General features: G+C 40.7%; 1 long non-coding RNA gene across 1 annotated transcript in view; it reads right to left on the bottom strand.

Annotated features, from left to right (window-relative positions):
* LOC118151545 (uncharacterized) overlaps positions 1–24,363 on the bottom strand; it is a 75,288-nt gene that overhangs the window by 6,691 nt on the left and 44,234 nt on the right. The window contains exon 4 of the long non-coding RNA XR_013532643.1: positions 20,463–20,610. This is a non-coding gene — a long non-coding RNA (uncharacterized LOC118151545). The remainder of the gene's footprint in view (positions 1–20,462; positions 20,611–24,363) is intronic.

Here is a 24,363-nt window from a genome sequence, read left to right as displayed (position 1 = left end):
CGATCTCATGGCCTTTTGATCCATCCTCCTCAGCCTCCCAAAGTGCTGGGATTACAGGTGTGAGCCACGGCACCCAGCCGAAGATGACACTTTTAGAGAACTTTTTGGTATCTCTGAAGTTCAAGTTTCGGGCTTTCCATTTTCTAGGTTCTGTGTTGATGTGGCTCCAAGCCAGCAGTGTACGGTACAGGAGAAACCTTTGTCACCTCATCTTCTCAGGGCCCTGCTGCAGTCTAGCATCTCCCTACCGTCTCTCTGCTTCAAGATCCATGGAGTTATATTTTAGTATTTTCTGATATAGTTTTCTTTATTTCGGTTGGTTAAGTATCAAATTTCTTGTCTAATATCCTGAAGCACTTCTCTCTACCTCCTATTTTTATCCATCTCTAGGTATAAAGTTTTTTTGATAAAGAAAAGTGTCATTAGACACTACCTTCTCTTTAACCAAATGTTTTCCAGTACTTTAATAAAGTTTCTGTCTGGGAATATTTTACAAATTTCAAATGGGATAATTGATTAAAAATATATGCAATCCAGCAAAGAGACAGCAAATACCAATAACTCCCTTCACTTGGTTTGGCCAAGTTGCTCACCCGGGATGAAGTAGAAATACACCAAAATAATACGTTTAGAAAAACGTCTGGACTCTCAGAACCCCAGTGCTTCCAGACAAACACTGACAGCTTTAGCTTTTCCTACTTCCAAGGCAAAGCGTTTTGCTCTTGAATCTCAGCTTTACAGGTTTCTTTTACCTTTGTCAACCTAAGTTTTCCAAATTTGTTAACCTCTTTTAAACACATGCCATGTACAGTAGCACTTCCTGGCCAGCAGGCCCATCTTGTTCCCCAGCTCACTGTGCAGACCTTAATCATTCTTTAAATCCCAGATCCTAGTCCCCTCTTCCATGAATCTTCCCACACCTCTTCAGCTCCCACTCATTTCCCTTTCTTGGGAATCCTACAACATTCCTGAAGTGAACCATTACTTTTGGTATTTAATTGTGTACTGCCTGGAACTATTATTTATTATTTGCATATAGATATATCTTCTCTTTCCAGTGACAAAACCATTCCTTACATGGAGGTAATTTTGTTTTGCCGCATATAAATCCCTGCAGAATGACAACTAGCAGACATTTAATAAATGCCTATTGGATGGATGAAGGCACTTTGTCTCAAGGGGATAACCCTAGAGTTGAGTTGACTCAGAAGAAAATGCAGCTCACTGGAATGCTTATTGTTTTGCCATTTCCTTCTAGTGGAAAGTCCCAGTCAGTTATCAATTAATAACATCAACAACAATTTTATGTAGTGCTTAACAGGGGATGACATCCAGAGGTAACTTCACGGACAGAGCTGTTGTGAAACAGGTTGGATTCATCAGTTTACTACCTTCCTGGTCTCAGACCAATCACTTAACTCCTGCAATGCCACAGGTGGAAAATATATTCTGTTATCAGTGAGTTAACAAGCCTGTGATACCACGTTCCAGAAGCCAGCAGGAATGTGATACTGGTGTAATTGAGCCCCTGGCTTTGTGAATTTGTGCACTTAAGCATCTCTGGGTGAAAAGCAATGATATAAACACAAAGGAACCATTATTGGAGAAATCATATTTATGTTCCCATATTGTATGGGGTCAGGGGAAAGCAAGACAAGGGCAGGACTTGGGCAAGTGACAAAACATATTAGCAGTGGCAGCAACAGTGCTGGGTAAACAGTTGTAAATCCCAAACACTGAGCTGTGTTAACATTTTACAGACTGCTTTGATCCTTTTCAGCAAGATACAAAGCAAGGATAAATTCACACAGCCTTCTTGGAGATCAGTGTGATTTCTCTGTTTCTGTGCAAAAGCACTAACTAATCATATGCTAATTCATAGTTTGATGCTCGCCAAACTGGAGCAGACAGATAGAGGTAGGGATGACATTAAAAAAAAAAAAAAAAAAAAGAAGACTGGTTTTCCCAGAACCTGCATGGAGATTCTGCAGCTCAGAGAAGTCACCCATCTCTGCTTTGGGAGTTCTTTTTAGACATCCCAATACAGACTGGATGGTGCCTTCCCAGAAGAGCATGTTGTGGGTCATCTCTCTGTGGGGATAACTGGGGAAGGGAGCTTCCTCCCCAAGGACATGCAGCCAGAGTATGATTTTACAGCAGAATCTAAGAATATTAATAATTCATTGAACATAAATGATTAAGGAACTGATTTCGGTAAGAAGTTTCCAGAAGTTTCAAACTGTCATAACTGCCAAGTATTAAGGGGCAAGATGCCACTCATTCCCAGTGGATTAAAAATACTGCTAGTTTCTCTCAGGGACATTTCAATTTTGGAAAGTGTCAGTTTAGAAACACAACTTAAATACTATTTTTAAGATGAAATGAAACCTGAAGAAATTAGACAATTCACCATTAAGGACTCTTCTCAAGTAATCTTTGAACTGTGTGTTCTAGAAAGGACTGTATAAGAAGATGAGGAGAAGAGGAGCAGAGGAGGAGGAGGAGGACAAGGACGAGGAGGAGGAGGAGTGATCTGAGGAACGCCGCCTGGAGCTACTCAGATAAATTGTTACGAAGGAGGAATCTGACCCAGGAACCAAACTCAATCTCTTGAGGTGTCTGGGTCAAAACACGTTTTATGACTTGGATGCTAGAAAAAAAATCTATGTATTTTGAATGCTGATATAATGAAGATCAAAGCTACACAATTTGGATGAAAAGAACACTACTGTCATGTTTCAAGTTATGTAAAATAAATGACCTTTAGATCACCTGGCTGAAAGGGAAGATTTGAGTACAGAAAAAGAATCTTGCAAATGCATACAGAGAAAATTATGATAATGTAAACAAAGGCCTTGAATTTATATTGCATGAAAGAAGTTTAAAGTAGGAGTAAATAAGTAGGAGTCTATGTTAATAGAATAGCCACTGTAAATAGGAAGATTTATCCATTATTTACAAATCCATAAAATTACTAGATGAAAAATATACCATTCTAGATATGTAGGACTCTTTCTCATCTGCTTACAAAAGTAATGACTTTAGTAGCTCTGGTTTAATTATGTCTCTATTATTCCAGAAATTGAGCAGGTTTTGGTCCCTTTCTTTGGTTTGGGCAGGTAGCACAGAGGGAGGAGAAGCAGCTTCACAGGTCAAGCCTCATTGGCAGCATGCTCTGGACCCTGACCTTTGGACACCCTGATTGGGCCTCTTCTACCAAACCAGACCATGAATTGCTCCCAAACCAACCCTTCTGAAGTAACCAAATCAATGAATGAATGAATGATAGTATTGAAAGAGCCTCAAGTGCCAAGGGGACCAAGAACAGAGTCTGGTAGAGAGAGGCACCCCAAAATGAGAGTAGGTACAGAAAGAAAATTAAACAATCCTGAAAACGGGTGTCTTTCATTTCTGAGTTTTACCTCTACCGATCCTTGCGGACTAGGAGAATATGGCAGCACAGGTGCTGGAGAACAGGCTGCGTTGGAATTTGGAAAACCTTTTGACTTAAGAGAAGTTACATAACCTCCCTGAGCTTCTGGAACCTCATCTATAAAAGGAAGAGGCTGGATTCAGTGATGTCTTTTCTGCTCTGATATGTTCTGGTTTCCCTAAGCAAGTCTTCACCTAGCACCTAAACAGCTGTCTGGAGCGTCCCAGAAGAGAGGCAGGCATTGTTCTCAGTGGAGCAAGTGAGGAGGAGCTGCAGAGGCAAAGGAGGGACACCAGGGTGGAAAGTGACTCAGGAATGAGACTGCTCTTCTCATTCGCCTCTCAGTCCAAAAAAACCACGCTCCTTTTGTGAAAATTAGACCTTTGAGCAGCGTTCCATGTGTTTACTCTACTTGTATCAAAGAGGCTTTCATCTCCCCGGAGCAAATTATTAACACATTCCACCAAAGTTGTGAGGGTGGAGGCCTGGCCTTGGAGAAAAAATAATCACCATCATAATAAAGAGTTGCCCGAAACATGAACTTAAGAAAAACTAACATAAAAGCCCCCACTTTTAATGACAGTGGTTGGAAAGGCGCCAAGGTCCTTGTGCCCAGGGGAGCGTGGCTGGCTGACTCCTTGTCCATGGGCTGACCCTTCTGTGCCCAGGAATTTTCCATGGGCAGGTCATAGTGTGGGAGGTGGGGACTTTTGCAGGTTCAGTAGGTTGAAGCACTCACAGCCAGTTGCCCTCAGCCTTAACTGGAGACCAGATTTTGTTGGCTGAGGGAGCAGTAGTTCTTGGTTCCAGGTGATAAACCTTTGCTTCTCAAGATCATTTGGTTGGGAAGAGGAGGGAGAAAAACAGAGAGGAGAGAGAGAGAGGGAGAGAGAGAGAGGAGAGAAAAAGAGAAAGGAGAGAAAGAGAGAGCGAGCGAGAGAGAGACTGAGACAGCCAGCTCTCAGATACAGCCAAGAGGCGCAACAGATAGAAAATAATGTTTCAGTTTCACTAACAGATTATTCCCCAAAGGGCTGTGAGGAATAGTTTCTAGGTAGAGATTATGCCATTTTCTAAAGCAAGTTCACTTGATTTACAGAATCATTCGACGCTTAGGCCCTTCCTTTGAGATATAGTTAGCCTATATGAGTAAAGGGCCCAGTGCAAAAGAGAGTGAGAGAATACAGGAATTAGTTACTGCTGTTGAAAACAGGATCCAGGATTCAGACTTTGTTTTTGTTTGTCTTTTAAAAATGTTTCCACATAACCCCAAAATACATACTACCTCAAGTCTTACTTGACTGTAACACCAAGATTCATGAATAGCCTTGGATGTTTGTCATTAACATCAATGTTCTCCCGTTGGGAATACAGGAGGAGCAGAAAGAACGGAGAACTCAGGATGTGAGAGGGACCCGGACTTCATAAAACAGCCAGAGGATCCTCCTGTGAAACAGCCTGGGATTTTTGGCTTTGTCATCTGGGAAACAGAGTTTGCCTGTGATATGAGGAGTGACTGCTGACACCAGTGGAGATGGACAAATACCTTTTGTGATTATCAAAATGACTCCGATAATTAGAAGGGATCACAAAAATCCCACCGTTTCACCAATGTCATTCATACATATTTCAACTTTGGCTAGCAGTCGTGAGTACCATTTGCTTAGCACTTGACTGCTTCAGAATTGATATCTGTGCTATTTCTTTTTTGTTTTCAACTTTTAAAAACATTTTAATTGAGATATAATTCATGTGCCATAAACCTCACCAGTTTAAAGTGTACAATTCCATGGTTTTTAGTATATTTGTGGTGTAACCACCACTGCAATCTAATTCCAGAACATTTTCATCACCCCCAAAAGAAGAGCCTTTCCGTTAGAAGCCATTCCCAATGCCTGTCTGACCCTCGGCCCTTCCCAGGCTAATCTACTTTCTATTTCTATATATTTGCCTATCATGGACTTTTTGTATAGAAGGAATCATATGGCTGTGGCCTTTTGGGTCTTCTTTTGTTTAGGATAATGTTTTCAAATTTTGTCCTTATAGGAGCATGCATCAGTAGTTTGTCATGTTACTGAGTAATAGGACAGATATAACGCATTTATCTCTCCTTTCATCAGTTGGTAGGCATTTGCATTGTTTCCAGTTTTTCCTTTAATTTTTAGTTGACACAAAATAATTGTACAAACTTATAAGATGCAGAGTGGTATTTCCATATGTGTATAACAAGTGTGATAATTAAATCAGGGGAATTAGCACATCCATCACCTCAAACAGATCATTTCTCTGTGCTGTGAACATTAAAAATCCTCTCTTCTAGCTTTTTGAAAATATACAATACATTCTGTTTAACCGTATTCCCCCTGGGATGCTGCGGAACACCTGAACTCCTTCCTCCTATCCAACTGTAATTTCCTCATTGTTAACAAGCATCTCTCCATCCGCCCCGCCCTGCCACCCTTCCCTGCCTCTAATACCCACAATTGTACTCTGCTTTTTCTTAGCTCCCTCATGAGTGAGAACGTGTGGTATTTATAATTCTGTGCTTCTCTTACTTTACTTAACATCTTGTCCTCCATGTTGCCACAAATTATGGAATTTCATTTTTTTTTTTTGCGGCGGAATGGTATTGCATTGTGTATATATATCACATTTTCTTTTAGATTTAACTTTTATTTTACGTTTCATGATACATGTGAAGGGTTGTAATGTAAGTAAACTTGTGTCACCGGGGTTTGTTGTACAGATTATTTAATCACCCAGCTACTAAGGCTAGTATCCAATAGTTATTTTTTCTGCCCCCTCCCTCCTCCCATCCTCCACCCTCAAGTAGGCCCCAGTGTCTGATGTTTCCTTCTTTGTGTACATGAGTTCTCACTATTCAGCTCCTACTTAACAAGTGAGAACATGCAGCATTTGGTTTTCTCCTCCTCCATTAGCTGCTATGAATAATGGCCTCCAGCTCTATCCAGGTTCCCACAAAAGACATTATCTCACTTTTTATGACTGCATAATATTCCATGGGGTATATGTACCACAATTTTTAAACCCAATCTGTCATTGATGAGCATTGAGATTGATTCCATGTCTTCACTATTGTGAATAGAGCTGCAATGGACATACACATGCATGTATCATTATGGTAGAAATCTTATGTTCCTCTGGGTATATATCCAGTAATGGGATTGCTGGGTTGAATGGTAATTCAGTTTTTAGCTCTTTGAGGAATTGCTACATTGTTTTCCATAATGATTGAACTAATTTACACTACCACCAACAGTGTATAAGGGTTCTCTTTTCTCCACAACCTGGCCAGCACCTGTTAATTTTTTTACTATATTTATTTATTTATTTATTTTTGAGACAGAGTTTCATTCTTGTTACCCAGGATGGAGTGCATTGGTGTAGTCTCCGCTCACTGCAACCTCTGCCTCCCAGCTTCTAGTAATTCTTGTGACTCAGCCCCCCAAATAGCCGGACTACAGTTGCCTACCACCATGCCCAGCAAATTTTTTTTGCATTTTTAGTAGAGATGAGGTTTCACCATGTTGGCCAGGCTGGTCTCAAACTCCTGACCTCAGGTGATCTGCCTGCCTTAGCTTCCCAAAATGCTGGGATTACAGGCATGAGCCACCATGCCCGGCCATTTTTTGACTTTTTAATAGCCATTCTGACTGATATGAGATGGTATCTCATTGTGGTTTTGATTTGCATTTCTCTAATAATCAGTGATATTGAGCCTTTTAAAAAACACGATATTTGGCCACATGTATGTCTTCTGTATTTTTTTTTAATTTTCATATTTATTTATTTATTTGAGACAGGGTTTCATTCTGTCACCCAAGCTGGAGTACAGTGGTGGGATCTTGGCTTGCTGCAACCTCCGCCTCCTGGGTCAAGCAATTCTCCTGCTTCAGCCTCCCAAGTAGCTAGGACTACACTGACACTCTTAGCACTGGTCCTCATCATCTCTCAGGACAAACTCTAGCACCTTAACTTGGCTAACCATGCCTGGAACTCTTCTTAGCACCCATGAGGTATTATCATCCTCATTTTAGAGATGAAGAAATGAGCTACACAGAGATTAAGTGATGAAATTGATAAAGGAGCCAGGGTTTGACCCCAGGCCAGACTCTTGTCTACTGACCATCACCCTCAGGTACCTCTTGAATCACCTTGGCTTCAACTTCTACATTTTCCTACATGAACCATGTGCTCAAATTATTCTGAAGATTCTTCTTGCTTTCTAGGGGTTTTTACATTTCCTGTGCTATTCAGAGTGATGTTGCCACATCTGGAATGCTCTTTCTTCCTTGTTTGCTGTTAGTTCCTATCCATCTTCCGAGACCAACTCAGATAACAGCACTTCAAGGCCGGACTCATGTCTTATTTATCATGGTTTTAAACCTTAGCACTGTATCTGTTTCATAATAGGTAGCCCAATATTTACTAAGTAAAAGAAAATGATTATTTCTCTTTCTACTACTTCCAAAGCAAAGTTATTTTGCAAATATTTTCCATTGAAAGCAGCTCCATAGATATCCTATTCCTGCATTAAGGCAACTGATTAGAAGTGAATGCTTGTAGATGGGTACATATGAGGGCAATATTCTCTCAAATATATTGACTATATGAATTCAATATATACAATAAGTCCTTACTTAACCTTATCAATAGGTTCTTGGAAACTGTCACTTTAGGAGAACTTATGTATAATGAAACCAGTTTACCATGGCCTTGTTGATATAAGCAAGAGTTAAGTTCTGGTCATTTCTGGTCATGAAAACATGCCTCAAATTCTAAATAAAGACCCAAAACATTTCTAATATTAAACATTCAAAATAAATGTCAGCTATTCAGACGTTTAAGAAAGATGAATAAAAACAAGTAATATAATTATTTACCCTCTAATTCCAGTTCAGGGTCGAGGGTGGCCAGAGCCTGTCTCAGCAGTCAGGGTGCAAGGTGGGGACCAGCCCAGGACGAGATGCCATTCGTTGCAGAGGACGCTCACACACACCCACACTCACTCCCAGTTCACCTCACGGGCACACCTTTGGGACTTCCAAGACCTGGAGAAAGCTTGCTCCAGACATGGGGAGAACCTGCAAACTCCACACTAACAGTGGCCCTGTCTGCAAATTGATTTTTTTTCTCATCAACAATATAACGAGATGACATTGAACAAACTGATGTTTCCAGGGACCTGCTGTATTGTATTGGCCATATGAGTTCGAAGAGCTGGCATCAACGTTCTGAAGAGCACCAAGCACTACTAAGGTTTGTTTATGGCCCCACATGTCTATCTCAATTTGAAAATAAATCTCTTCTGTGTTGCCTGGTCAAATAAAAATTTGTTACAGCAGTGATTTATTTCAAATACTTCATGTCAGAGTGTGGAAGAAATCCGAAAGGTGTTTACATTGCAAAGTCTACCCCAAACTCACATCACTGTAACAACTTTCCTCTCCCTCTCCTCATCCCCTGCTACCATATGGAGTTGAGGTAAAGATACAATATGGTACAGGGATTTAAGGTCATTCCAATGTCTATTTTCATTACAACTACCATAAGGCATATGAGACGACAAGCATTTCCTGGCAAGCAACATTTTTTTTTCATCAGCAAAAGAGGAAAATATAAATATGGTGTAGGGAAAAATATCCCCTGGAAAGACCATAAAGAGGCCTTAATTCAGATATAAAATCCGTGCATCCCTGTTCCATTAATTCCCCCATACTATTAGCTATTGGAAGATGAGGATGAAATCCGAAGATAAACAAGTAGTGTTTGAACTAAGGGAATGGAGTTGTGAGCAGCCATCAACCTGGGCCCCAAACATAGTTTTACTGTGGACAAAGAGAGCCCTGTTCAAGAGTTGTAAGGGTTAAAATGATTGCTGAGCTATGGCCCCTGCTCCTTGGAAGATGCAAAAAAGTGTAATAAAGGCCATTCTTTTCTGTAAGTTTTTAGTGACACGAAAGTTGAATTTTGCATTTTTTGTGAACATGACTTTTAAAATGTCTTTTATTATTAATGAGGGTAACTGTTCAGGATGAACACATTTTCATGTGATATTTCCAGCATCCTATCCCCAGGGGATCTTAGTCTTGTTTCTGAAAACCCATAAAAATAAAGGTGGAGTCACAGTCACTGGCAGTCTTTCTGAGGGATCCCAAAGTGTGAATAAAGATAGTCTCAAGCACAGTGGATATAGTGCAAAAATGCAAAAGGAATCTGTGTCTATCCAGGGAAACAAAAAGATTATGTCTTTTGTTATCTATTAATACATGCCCCATCATTAGCACTGCAGTGGCACCTCTGTTTGATGGTGCATGTTCTTTCTTTTCTTCCTTCCTTCTTTCTCTTTCTTTCCTTCCTTCCTTCCTTCCTTCCTTCCTTCCTTCCTTCCTTCCTTCCTTCCTTCCTTCTTCCTTCCTTCCTTCTTTCTCTTTCCTTCCTTCCTTCCTCTCCTTCCTTCCTTCCTTCCTTCCTTCCTTCCTTCCTTCCTTCCTTCCTCCCTCCCTCCCTCCCTCCCTCCCTCCCTTCCTTCCTTCCTTTCTTCCTTCCTTCCTTCCTTCTTTCTTTCTTTTTTGAGATGGAGTCTTGCTCTTGTTGCCCAGGCTGGAGTGCAATGGTGAGATCTTGGCTCAATCTCCGCCTCTCAAGTTCAACCAATTCAGCCTTCCAAGTAGTTGGCATTACAGGCATACCTCACCATGCCTGGCTAATTTTGTATTTTTAGTAGGGATGGGGGTTTCACCATGTTAGCCAGGCTGGTCTTGAACTCCTGACCTCAAGTGTTCCACCCACCTTGGCCTCCCAAAGTGCTGGGATTATAGGTTTGAGCTGCCGTGCCTGGCCTGATGGTGCATTTTTTTTAAAAGAGAATTTTCTCTGCTTTGTGGGAAATCAGTAAGTGCTCTTCTCTTGGTGTCTTAGTCCATTTGGGCTGCTATAACAATTATAGCTGGATGGGCTAAATTACTAACATTCCTTTCTCATCGTTCTGGTGGCTAGGTCTCTGAGATGATGGTGCCAGCATGGTGGAATTAGCTAGTGAGAGACCTCTCTTGGGTTGCAGACTGCTGACTTCTTATATTTCCATATGGCAGAAAGAGGGTGTGAGAGCTCTCTGCGATCTCTTTTACAAGGGCACTAACTCCATTCTTGAGGGCTCCACCCTCATGACCTAATTACTTGCTGAAGACCCCACATCTTAATACCATCACTTTGGGAGTTTGGATTTAAACACAAACATTCAGTTCCATAACACTTGGGTATAATTCTCCCACCCTCAGAGAATAGCTAAAATGGTCATGGAGGCTGCTCTCAGTTTTCTAATGCCAGGGCTTCTCTTGTTAACATCTCTTTCACCCAGCCATTCCCCTTTAAATTACATCCCACATCTAACTGCTTCTGGTCACCTTCATTGCTCTCGCTCTGGTCCAGGTTGCTAGCAGGGCTGACCTGCTGTATTGCAACAGCCTCACTGTTGGGCTTTCTGTCCCTGACAACACTAGTCAATTATTGCCCTGCAGCCAAAGGCAAGAATATAGCAAGTATCCCACTTTTGGGTATTTAATGTTTTTAATATGTAAGTCAGATCAGGTCACCCCTCCACTTTAAATCCCCAGAGGTCCCCCATTTCACTCAACAGAAGCAGGGCACCTTCAAAGGCTTTTAAAACGCTGCATAAACTGACCCTTCATTATTTCTCTGTCTTTATCTACTACCAGGCCCAGCCTTGACCCCCGTGCCGCAGCCTGGCCACCTCCTTGCTGATCCACAAATATGGTCATGCTCTTCCCTCAGGGCCTTTGCTCTTTCCTCCCAAATGTCTACACAACACAACTTACTCGCTCGCTTCCCTTGGGATTTACTCCACTGTCATCCTTCCAATCAGGCCTACCCGGACATTTCTACTTAAAATGGTGGTGCCCCCTCATTTCCAACCTCCCCACACCTGCCTTATATCCTTCATGGCACTGCCAGCACGCTGTGTGTTTTATTTATGCCTTGTGTTTATTTTCTACCTCCCCACTAAGAATTCTTGATCAATGAGGGGAAGGACTTTCGGTTGCTCTTTTGCTGCTATATTCTCAGTGCTTAGAACAGAGACTGGATTTTGGAAGGCCCTTAGACATTTGTTAATTAGATTAATGAAATGAGGAACAGCAGGTTCTTTCTTGCGTGAAGGTTCAGGAGGTAGCGTGCATTAATATGCTCTTCTTCCTTCTTCTCTTACCCTCAGTCCCTTCTCAGCTGACATGTACTGCTTATTTCTTAAGCCTGATATTTCTTGGAAGTGACATGACCAGGGACCACTGCAGTTGCAGTCTGCAGTGTTAGTTCTTGGACTAAGAGGGCACCTCTAGCATTGCAGAACACAGTCTTTCAGCAGGCAAATCCATTTTCATGTCTTTTCCATGTCTTGAGCTTATTGGTATGGCTGGCGTTCCCACATCACCTTAGAACAGTTCTCCCTGTTTGAGAAGCCACCATTGAGATTTGGGATTCAGTATTCTGAAGGTCCATAACAAATATCAAAGTCTTTCTGGATTTTGTAGGTATTTTAAAGTTAGTCCTCCTCACTCAGTGAAGCACTGTGATCATAATGTAGTTGCATGGATTTTAACTACATACTTGTCAAAAGAGTGATATTTCCTATATTCTAATCTGCTTCTTGCTTGGATAACCCATTGACGGGATGAAGAAGGCATTGGTAATAAGTAACCGGAATAGCTTGAGTATGACTCTGAAAGAAAGGCCCACAAGGTGAATACGTTTTGAAGGGAAAGTGGGGGAAGGTCAGAAGCTTAGGGTGTAAATCAAGCTGACTGGGGCAGCCAGGCAATAGTCTAGGGAACTAAACACAAGCTTGGCACTTCACAAATATCACAGAACACATGATGAGCCAAGCACTTTACAATGGACTTAGACTAACATCTTCATTGAGTAAACTGAGGAGGAAGTAGCTAGGCAGCAGGACGGGGACTGAAATTAAACATCTAAGTTTTGCCCAGACCCCGCTGAGCCAGAGTAGAGGCATGGTGCCATCTGAGGCTAGTTTAGGGTCTGCCCATGGTGTGATGTGACCATGGAAGCCTGGCAAACCACTGCAGGAAAGGAAAGGACCCCAGGTTGCAGCGAGCTGCGAGTGCATCTTCCCCAGGCGAAGCTGTCAGGCCATGTCCCAGACTGCAACTTGCCTCCTTAAGGCCGAGACGAAGGTTGAGCAAGGGATGGTGCAATTCTGGGTGGGGGAGGTTGAGGGCCTTCAGGTGAAGCCATGGCATGGGTGGAAACTCTCCCAAAGTCAGAGCTGCTTGTGGTTAAAGTTCCTGCTGCCCCGTTCTAGACAATGGTACTGAAGAGCTGAGTGTGGGTGAGTTCTTTCTTGACCCTGACAATGTAAAGGGTCTCTTTTTAAATGTTTTGGACTTCATCATCACTCTTTGCACATTAGCATTCTTGAATCTTCTATTTTTGGTGACGTCTAGCCAACAACAAGCCCTCTCATTGCTGCACAATTGCCTCATGGCTTGGGTTGGAGTCCCACATAGCAGAGGCAGGGGTGGTATTCTTGTTTCACAAGGGCTCATTTTCTGTCCATGTGACTCCCTTCAGTACCCAGCTCTGGGCTCGCCCCTCTGCTACTCCAGCCTCCCAGTCAGGCAGCCTGCTTTGTTCTGTGGTTTCTGTCGACACAGGACAAATAGTAAGGACACTGCAGCCTTGTGGATGAAGAAAGAACAAAAGCTTAAGAGAATGTTGTTCCCTTTAGTGCAGATCTCCTTGTCTCACCAACTCCCTTTACAGCCCATTGACTTCCATGTCCCAAAGCTGTCAAAAGGCTTCTCCAGAAAGACAAAGCAAGCCCAGGCAAGGCCAGGATTGGCAGACATCAGTTCGGTATTCTCAGGATGTTCTTTAGTAACATTGCAAGATCTGAGCTGGATTTGCTAGACCTCTTCTCAGATTATCCTTATCTTTAAAGGCTTCAAATCAAGGGAACACAGCTACAAAGAAGAAACCCTGGTATTGGGCTTCAGAGGTCTATTTGAACATGTTTTTTATTAATATATCGTTTTTCTGACCAATTCCAAGGTCATATGATTTGGTTCTGTGTCCCCACCCAAATCTCATGTTCAGTTGTAATCCCCAACATTGGAGGTAGGGCCTGGTGGGAGGTGACCGCATCATGGGGGCAGAGTTCTCATGAACAAGGTAGCACCATCCTCTCGGTGCTGCTCTCATGATAGTGATTGAGTCAACACGAGATGTGGTTGCTTAAAAGTATGTTTCCCCCCGACCCCCCTGTCTTGGATCTGCTTCTCCCGTGTAAGATGCCTCCTCTCACTTTGGCTTCTTCCATGAGTAAAAGCTCCCTGAGGCTTCCCCAGAAACAGATGTCACGATGCTTCCTGTACAGCCTATAAAACCGTGAGCCAATTAAACCTCTTTTTATAAATTACTGTGTCTCAGGTATTTTTTTATAGCAAGGTGAGAAAGGACAAACACACAAAGGAAACCCAAAGATAACTAAAAGTCAAAGAGTAGATTTTTAAAGAAATAGGAAAGCAAGAGATAAATCATCTGAAGTGAGAAAGCTAAAAGTCAATTGAGGAAAGTTCTTCAAGTCCACTAGAGGGATTATCCAGAAGTTGGGGCTTTGTCATTTTCAATTCCATTAGGGACAAAGTAAAAAGGAAATGGCTCATATTAATAGAGTGATTCAATATAAAAGAGCTTATTTCATTCTTAGAGAGGTTCCTGGGAGATACTATTGGATTTCTTTCTTTGGTGATATATTGATATATAGGTTTAATGTAATCCTGAAATAGGTCACAATCTTGAAAAAGAACAAAGCTGGAGGGCTCACACTTCCCGACTTCAAACCTTATGACAAGGCTGTAGTAGTCAAGACAGTGTGGCGCTGGCATGGGAACAGACTTATGAACAAAACTGAGAGTCTAGAAAGAAACCCCTACATTATTCCACAAGTTGTTAATGTATCCATCTGTCCACAGATGTTTTGCTGCTTCTAGCTTTTGGCTGTTACAAATAAAACTTGTGTGAATATTTGTGTACAAGTGTTTAAATGAACATGCTGTCATTTCTCATAGGAGTGGAGTGGTTTTGTCACATATAGTAAACACATTTAACTTTCTTTTTCATTTTTTATTGTGGCAAAAAATAGGTAACGTAAGTTTACCATTTTAGCCATTTTGAAGTGTATAGTTCAGAAGTGCTAAGGGTATTCACATTGTTGTGACATACAATAGATATTCAGATTTTCTCATCTTGCAAATCAGATACTTACAGCCATTAAGCAGCAACTCTCCTTTTCCTCCTCCTCCCCAGCCCCTGGTAACTACTCTCTATTTCTATAAATTTGATAAATTCTGCTCTCTATTTCTATAAATTTGATAAGTTTACATGCCTCATATTAGTGGAATCACAGTATCTGTCTTTTTGTGACTGGCTTATTTCACTTAGTATAATGTTCTCGAGGTTCATCCATGTTGTAACATGTGACAGAATTTCTTTTCATTATAAGGCTGAATAACATTCCATTGTCTGTTAATATCACATTTTGTTTATCCGTCTACCCATCAGTGAACATTTAGGATGTTTCACCTCTTGGCTATTGTGAATAGTGCTGCTATAAACATGGGTGTGGAAATATCAGTTAGTATACAGTTACTTCTTAAGAAACTGCAAAGTTCTTCCCTAAAGTGGACATAGCAAATTACATTCTAACCAATAGCGTATGAAAGTTTCAGTTCTTCCGTATCCTCATCATTTGGGTGTGGTGGGTCTTATTAACTTCAGCTGTTCTAATAGGTGTGCAGTGGTATCTCACTGCAACTTTAATTTGCACTTCCCTAATGACTAATGGTGCTGAAAAAGAAGACACGCACACAAAGGAAACCCAAAGATGACTAAAATCAAAGACTAGGTTTTTAAAGAAATAGGTAAATAAAGAAATATGATTGTTTCATGTGCTTATTGCTATCTTTGCATCTTCTTTGGGAGGACTGAGGGCATTTAGGAATCAAGGGCTTGGGTGGAAACTCTCCCAAAGTCAGAGCTACTTGTGGTTTCCTGCTTCAGCTGTTGTAGACGATGGTACTAAAGGGCTGAGTGTGGGTGTGCTCCTTCTTGACACTGACTGTGATAATGACCCTCTTTTAAAATGTTTTGGGCTTTATCATCTATTCAATCTTTTGTGCATTTTTGAAATTGGGTTGTTTACTTTCTTACTATTGAGCTTGAGACTTCTTTATAGAGTCTTGATTCACATCCTTCATCAGATGTATGATATCTGATATGATTTCAAATGTTTTCTCCCGGTCTGTGGCCTGTCTTTTCATTCTCTTAAGAACATACTCAAAAATCAGAAGTTTTAAGTTTTATAAAATTAAAATGATCAATTTTTTAAAATGAGTCGTACTTTTGGAGGCATATCCAAGAAATCTTTGCGTAAACCAAGATCACAAAGATTTTTCCTGTGTTTTCATCTAGAAGTTTTGTACTTGTGGTTTCTTCTTTAGGTCTATGATCCATTTAAATTAACTTTGGTATATTGTGCAGAATGTGGATCAAAATTTATGTTTTTTAATGTGGTTATCTATTACAGCATATTTTGTTGTAAAAATTATTCTTTCTTCACTGAATTGCCTTTGTAATTTTGTTGAAAGTTGGTTGTACATATGTGTGTGAGAGTCTTTCTGGACTCTTCATTCTGTTCTGTTGACCTGTCTTTACACCATTGCCACACTGTTTTGATTACTGTAGCTTTATAAATTGAAATAAAATAGCATTAATCCTTCAATGCTGTTCCTGTTTTTCAAAGTTGCTTTGCTTATTCTAGGTCCTTTGTAGTTTCACATAAATTTAAAATCAACATATCAATTTTTCAAAAACAAAAGCCTACTGGAATTTTAATTGAGATTGCATTGAATCTATAGGTCATTTTAGGAAGAATTGATATCTTACCAATATTGAGTCTTCTGCTTCATGAATAAGATATATATCTCCATTTATTTCAAAATTTATTTTTCTCATCCATGTTTTATAGTTTTATTGCACATATCTTGTACATATTTTATCAGATTTACCCTTATGCATTTCATATTTTTGATGCTAATGCTGGTAATTTAAAAATTTTATATTTCCAAATATTCATTGCTAAGCTGGTCTGGGTTTCAACTTTCATATTTGTCTTACTAGATATTTCTGTATCCTGTCTCATTACTACTGGGTGATCAGCTAAAGGATACTTATTTACCTTTAGAAACCTATTGGCCAAATCCTACTTGCTTGGGCCTGGGAAAGGAAAGATTGGACCTGTTTTCACTACCTTCATGCAGGCAGAATCCTTTTTTTGGTATCTTTGTATAAAAACAACATTTCTATGGGTTCTTTTCTGGAGCCTCCTTATTCTCTGTATCCAAACAAAAACCACAGAGACTGAGCTCTTGGCACAACTGTGACCACTTCTCTAATGACTTGGCTTTGGCTGCCGAAGGTCACAGAGCTGCCTGGCAGGAAATGCAGCACAGACGGCAGGTGGCCCTACCAGAGCAGCTGAAAAAGTGCTCTATTCACAACAGGTTGTACATCATGAACCACAGTGACAGCACAGCCTACCTGTCAGCCCCACGGCTGATTAGGTTAATTAAGGTCTTTGTCTTCAAGCATAATTGTTAGAGCTGTCAGCAGCATCAGCAATGCTAAAATGAAGAATCCTATTTAGAGAGTGACAGGGAAGATCCAAAAGAATGTTTGTGCGAACACAGAAGGCTCAGAGGCAGTGGATTCCTTTCAACCCCAGAACAATCTGATTCAGAAATATTGGGGGCAAAAAGCAATAATGTTCAGTGGAGTTTATGGTGCTCTGAAAGCATATCTTACTAATGTACAGATGACAGCTTGGAGGTTTTCTTAAGAGTCCTACAGGTAAGTCTCAGGGACAGAATCCATTTTCCAAAAGCACTAGAACCACAGAGTGTTTAAAAACATAACACATGGAGTTTTTTTTTTTTGACATGGAGTTTCACTGTTGTTACCCAGACTGGAGTGCAATGGCACGATCTCAGCTCACTACAACCTCTGCATTCTGGGTTCAAGCAATTCTCCTGCCTCAGCCTCCCGAGTAGCTGGGACTACAGGCGCACACCACCATGCCCAGCTAATTTTTGTATTTTCAGTAGAGACAGGGTTTCACCTTATTGACCAGGATGGTCTCGATCTCTTGACCTTGTGATCCACCTGCCTTGGCCTCCCAAAGTGCTGGGATTATAGGTGTGAGCCACCACGCCCAGCCAACACATGGAGTATTAATTACTAATTTGCTTGGCACAGTGACTGCCCACGAGGACTCCAGAGGCTAAGTAGGAGGTTTCACAGAGTGCATCATTGGCTTTTAAAATCTTAGACCCAGAATCAAAATATTTATTTTAAGTCGAATTGGAAGTGTTAACTCAATGCAATTACAGAAGCAACAGCAAGACATCCATGCTTCCAGCCAACTATGCTCATCCACACTTGGGATTTCATAAATTCCTTTTGTTCCTTGGAAACTACTGAGATACTGATACCTTGAATGGGAGAATAAGTCATTAGGCCTTATCAGTCATTTACATGTTGTGAATATACCCCCGTGTGCAAGAATGATTCTAAAGCATTTTCTTCTGGCCCTTGGGGAGAATAATATAAAGGAGATCAAAGAATCTGAAATGAATGAAAGGAAGTGGGAGAGGGCAAAGGCATATTTATAAAAGATGGAGCGAAAAAGAGACTAAAGACTCTACTTCAAATTTCACATAGGAACACATCAAAGTGAAATGGAAAAGTTCTCTGACCCCATCACAGGACGTACGACAGGGGTATGGCTCATTTATTTGGTCACCATGCCCAAAACCCTATGGGAGAGGGAGCATGCAGGTGAACTGGGGTGAGTGCTTTTGGGTTCTGGCCCCACAGCAGTGCTAGGGGTGTTACAATCCTCCTTTAGCCCTCACGTCCAGGGATGGCTTAAGTGTTCAACAGCTCAGTGAAGAGTCAGTGTGCCAGCCTTTTTGGGTTCCCATACCCAGTGGGTCCTGAATTCTTGTCCAGCATCCAAGAAGAATCAGGATGGTGAATGCAGGGATATTGAGTTATGGAGGTGGCTTTCAGCAGGATGGGGAGCTGGAGAGGGGATGGAATGGGAAGATGATCTTCCTCTGGAGTTCAGCTGTCCTGGGGCCAATCTGCTCTGTGACTGTCCCCAGCTAAAATCCTCTTAATATTCAGACACATCCTCTCTTCCCTCCTTCTCTGCCATGCTGCTCTGCTGCTCTTCTGCTCATAGAGCCTGGGGTTTGGGATTTACATGGGTTTAGGATAGGGGAGCATGGTGGGCCAAAAGACAACATTTGGGCATGAAAACAGGAATGCGTGTTCTCATTTAGGGCTACATGTTTAGGCTTGAGGGTGAAGCCCTCACCAGGGACCCCACCCTCTTGCCTCCTGTTCATATCAAAGTATCAAAGGACACTATCAAGAAAGTGAAAAGACAACTCACAAAATGGGAGAAAATCATATCTGCTAAGGATCTAGTATCCAGAATATATGAAAAATTCTTATAGCTCAATGAGAAAAAGACTGAAAACCTGGTTAAAAAATAGGCAAAGGACTTGAATAAACATTTCCCAAAAGAAGATATACAAATAGCCAGTAAGCACATGAAAATAGTGCTCATTATGTTGATCGTTAAGAAAACACAAATAAAAATCACAACAACTTGGTACTTCACAGCCACTAGAATGTCTATAATCAAGAAAATGAAAATTAACAAGTATTAAAAAGGATGTGGAGAAACTGGAAGTTTCAAACATTGCTGATGGGAAGGTAAAATAGTGAAACCACTATGGAAGATAGTTTGGAGGTTCCTCAAAAAGTTAAACGTGGAATTACCATATGACCCAGAAATTCCACTGCTATGCATATGTATGAAATAATTGAAAGCAGATGTTCAAACAAAACCTTGAGCATGAATGTTCACAGCAGCACAATGCACAATATCCAAAAGGTCTAAGCAACCCAAATGTTCATAAATTAATGAATGGATGAATAAAATGTGGTATATCTACACAGGGGAATATCACACAGTCATAAAAAGGAATAATACCAATACCTGCTACAACATGAATGCCCTCTCAAAACATTCTGATAAGTGAAAGAAACAAGACATGAAAGGCCATATGTTGTATGATTCTGGTTATGTGAAATGTCCAGAATAGGCAAATCCATAGAGATGGAAAGCATATTAGGGGTTTCCAGAAGCTAGAATAAAGGGACAATGAGGAGTGACTGCTTAAGGAGCCTGGGACTTTCTTATATGGTGATGAAAAATGTAGAAGAGAGCAGTGATGTTTGCATAATCTTCTGAATGTACTGAAAACCACTGAATTGTACACTTTAAAATGTCTAAAATGGTAAATCTTATGCTATTTGAATTTTATCTCAATTTAAAAAATAAATAAGACACATAGAAATGCCAGGCACATTTTGGTTAATTCTAGGGAAGTCCAATCTTTGCAAATGACCATTTGTGGAGAGGCAATCTAGTGTCACGGGTGATGTCTAGAGAATATGTCACCAGCCCAGTTTTTGTAAAGCATAGTTAGACATCTACAGCTTCCAGCACTTGGACTTTTAAGTACACACACCCTTAATCAAGCTAGCAATATACATGTATTTTATAATCTGAAAAGTTATTTGAAGTTTGCCCAGATATTAGAAAGTTTCAGTGGTTGATTTTGCCATCTCTCCCCTTTTCTAGTCATGATTGAGATTTTTTTTTTTCTTTAGGAAAAACAAAATGGAATTCAGTACAGCTGAACCAGAGAGAAAGGCCACGGCAAGTGCTTTGACTAAATTTGATGATGAAACAAATGATCTCATAAAAATTGAATCGCTAATGATAAACCACAATTAAAGGCACTATATAAAAAGATTTTGTTTTTGCTGTTACCTGAAAACTCATTTGGCAAGACCATGATAAGTCAAGGGTCATGAGTTTGGTGCTTATATGGGTCTCTTAGTTTCTCTCTTTCCTGGCCTCAAACTGTCCCCTTAGGCAGCCATCTTGAAAACATCACCAGGTGAGTTTACCATCCAAGCTGGAAGAAAGAACATATTCAAGTCTTTTGTTTCCATTCTGTCATCTAAGGAGCCAGAAGTCATCACTCCATCCTAACAGCAGGTAAAAAGCTGAACCAACTGAAAATATCAAGGACCCTTAATTCTTCTTAGATCCATCAGAGAAGTGAGGTCATAGGGAAAATCACTGCTCTCAAAACTGGAGAGACAGAATGTTCTTTCCAGGTAAATACTGAGAAACCCTAGAGCAGTAAACTCTGTGGGAACTAGTGTTGGGGTAGGAAAACCTCAATTATAATTGAAAAATTGTTGGAGGCTCAGTGTGGACAAGTCTGAGAGTTAAAAAGTCTAGGGACTGAGGATTAGAGCAAGATCTCTTGCATTTGTGTGAGTTTTACCTCCAGGAGCTCAACCAGGTCTTCACAGTGAATAATGGTGAAAAATCTTCTCAGGCTTCCAGCCTGGGAAGGAGGAAGTAACCATTTAAAAAAATGCTAGGGGATTCTGTTCTTCTTAACAAGGTCTGCCCTCAGGATAACCTATTTTATGAGAGCCTAAACTACTGTTTTGTTTTTGCAAAGTTTAACTGACATGGGGAAAGGAAATAGTCAATTCTGGCCCCTTCCAGTCTTTCACATGGGAAAAGGAAAATATACAGTATCAACCCAACTACCCATCCTGCCCCACCTGAGAATGGAGCAGTGTGGGGTCACTGAGGATCATTTGTGAAGTTTCACAGTCCAGAGGCACAGGCTCACTAAATGATTGAGACCTAATCTTAGGACTGTAGAACACTACCCCCTCCTCACATCTTACTACCACCTTACTAAAGACCTGTTTACAGCAGTTCCTCTTACACAGCACATCCTGTCTGGCTATCAAGGAAACGTGATAAAAGCAAAAACACAGTGTGAAGAGAGAGAGCAAGCATCAGATACAGACTCAGATGTGGGAAGGATGCCGGAATTAGACTGAATTGAAAACAACTATGACTATTCTACTAAGGGAAGTGATGGATAAATTAGACAATATACAAGAACAGATGGACAATGTAAACACAGAAATGGAAATTCTACAAAAGAATGAAAACGAAATAGTGGACATTAAAAACACTGTAACAGATATGAAGACTGTCTTTGATGGGCTCTTTGGTAGACTCTAAGTGGTTGCGGAAAGAATCTCTGAGCTTAAGGATATCTCCATTAAAATGTCCAAACTGAAAAGCAAAAAGAAAAAGATACAAAAAAACAAAAGAATGTCCAATTACTTTTGGCCAAGTACAAAAGGTGTAACATACATGCAATGGAAATACCAGAAGGGGAATGAAGAGAGAATGGAACTGAAGAAATATTTGAAGCAATAATGACTGAATTTCTCCAAATTAATGTCAAACACCATTATAATACAAAGCATGCCAAGTGGCAGTGTGAAGTCACAGCCCTGATTTAGTGTCCTGGACATTTTAAATTACTTCCGTTCCCCTGTTGTTTCTTAATAGATTGTTTCCTAAAGAAAATCACTCCTTGATCATGACTCTTCCTGTCAGAATTGTGTGCCCTCTGTATCATCTTTGGTTATGGTAGTCCTGTTTTTGTAAAAACGTTGCTAATGAGACAGATTGAAAATTTGAGTATGTGATGTATATCATACTAAATTGTGAATTGTTGGGACTTATGTAACAGCTTATCAACATCGAAGATACTGGTACTTGATATTTTCATAAGGACTATTTGCCTCTAAATTTTAAACTGTAAGGTCACTGGAATAACTGTTTAAAAAAGAATTACCCGATGCACAGCTTTTTAGATTTGCAGTATATATGCTAAGAATTGTGTACAAATTGAAATGCCTGTATACGGATCCTCAACACAACCAACAAAATCTCCATTACAAAAAACTCCCCAATATCAATGGTCTAAATGCACAAATTAAAAGGTAAAGATTATCAGAGTAGATTTTTAAAAACGATCTAACTATATGTTATCTATAAGAAACCCAGTTTAAACATTAAAGAAATCTGCGGATTAAAAGTAAAGAGATGGAGAAAGATTTATCATGTAAATACTAACCAAAAGAAAGGAGTAACTATGTGTTAATTTTAGATACAGCAGACTTCAAATTAAGGAACTCATCACAGATAATGAGGGACATTATGTAATGACAAAGGGATAATTCTTCAAGATAACAATCCTTCATGTGTATGCATCTAACAACACACATCAAAATACATGAGGAAAAATCTAAATAGAAATGCCAAGAGAAATAGGTGAATCTATTATTATAGTTGAAGACCTTAATATCACTCTATCAGATATGACCAGATCCAGCAGGCAGATAATCATTAAGGACATACAGCTGAACACCAGCTACCAACTGCATATAGTTGACATCTATAGACTGCTTCATTTGTATATCAACTGTATAGAGTTGACTTCTATAGACTGCTTCATAATAGCAAAATAGACATTCTTCTCAGGCTCACATGGAACACTCATCAAGGCTGACCATATTCTGGGGCAGGAAACAAACCTTAAGAAACTTAAAAGAATACAAATCATACAACAGTTGCTTTCAGACCCCAGTGAAATTAAAACTACATATCAGTAACACAAAGATAGCTGGAAAATCTCAAAATATGTGAAGAACACACTTCTAAGTAACACACAGGTCAAAGAAATTTCAAGAAAAAAATTTAAAGTATTTTTGAACTAAATGAGAATAAAAATGCAACTCATCAAAATTTGTAGGATGCAGTAAAAGCAGTGCTTAGGCGGAAATGTACAGCGTTGAATGCATATATTGGAAAAGAAGAAAGTTCTAAAATCAATCGTCTAAGCCTCCACCTTGGGAAACTAGAAAAAGGAGAGCAAATTAATCCAAAATAAGCAGAAGAAAATAATAGCATTGAAGATGAAATTTAAAATAGGAAATCAATAGAGAAGATAAAAAAAAAATTCAGCCTCTGGTCACCTCAGACACTACAAAACCCAAACGCTGGAATGGCTGTCACCCAAACAGCAAAGATGGCTGCACTGCCTGCTCCCTCTGGGCTCACCATGTCGGGAATTTAGATCTCTGTCAGCTGCAGAGTTCGAGCCAGGGTGACTGGAGGCCCCAGTTGGAAGGTCCCACTCAGTGAGGAGGAACAGTATTGGGCACCTACTTAAATCAGCAGCCTGGCCACGTTTTGGTAGAGCAGCTGTGCTGTGCTGGGACATCTCTTCCACCCTGGATTAGCTCAGACTCTCCAAAGCCTGAAGGCTGGATTGGCTAAGGCACCCGAACAGAACAGCATAGATGGCACCCCCTGCTGAGCTTCTTTTTATAGGACTGCAGTGCAGCTATTGGTATTGGTAGGTGGCTGGAATTCCAAGCCAGTGGGTCTTATCTTGTGAAATGCTGTGGAAGTGGGATCTGCGGGCTATTGCTGCTAAGCTTCCGAGAGTCAGGCTCTTTCCTAGAAATATGTGTTGGGGCATCTAACCTCCCACTTTTCCGGAACTGCAGCTACTTTCCCTGGAAAGCCCAAGTATCTAAGGCTCCAGGGTCTCCATGCATGCCTGGGCTCTGCCGAAACTCCACCTAGCCCTGTCTGTCAGACTGAAGACTGGAGGCTCAGTTGGAGCGGGTTCACAGGAAGACCTCCTGACACAAGCGTTGCAAAGATCTGTGGGAGAAGTGTGGTTTCCGGGGTTGCATATTCACTCACCGCTTCCCTAGGTGGGGAGGGTCGCCTGGCGTTGTGTCACTCCTGGGTGGGCCACTGTCCTGTC

This window comes from Callithrix jacchus, chromosome 2, assembly GCF_049354715.1.
Source record: "Callithrix jacchus isolate 240 chromosome 2, calJac240_pri, whole genome shotgun sequence".
Lineage (NCBI taxonomy): Eukaryota > Metazoa > Chordata > Mammalia > Primates > Cebidae > Callithrix > Callithrix jacchus.
Note: the sequence above shows the minus strand (reverse complement) of the source record. Positions and strands in the feature narration are given on the sequence as shown.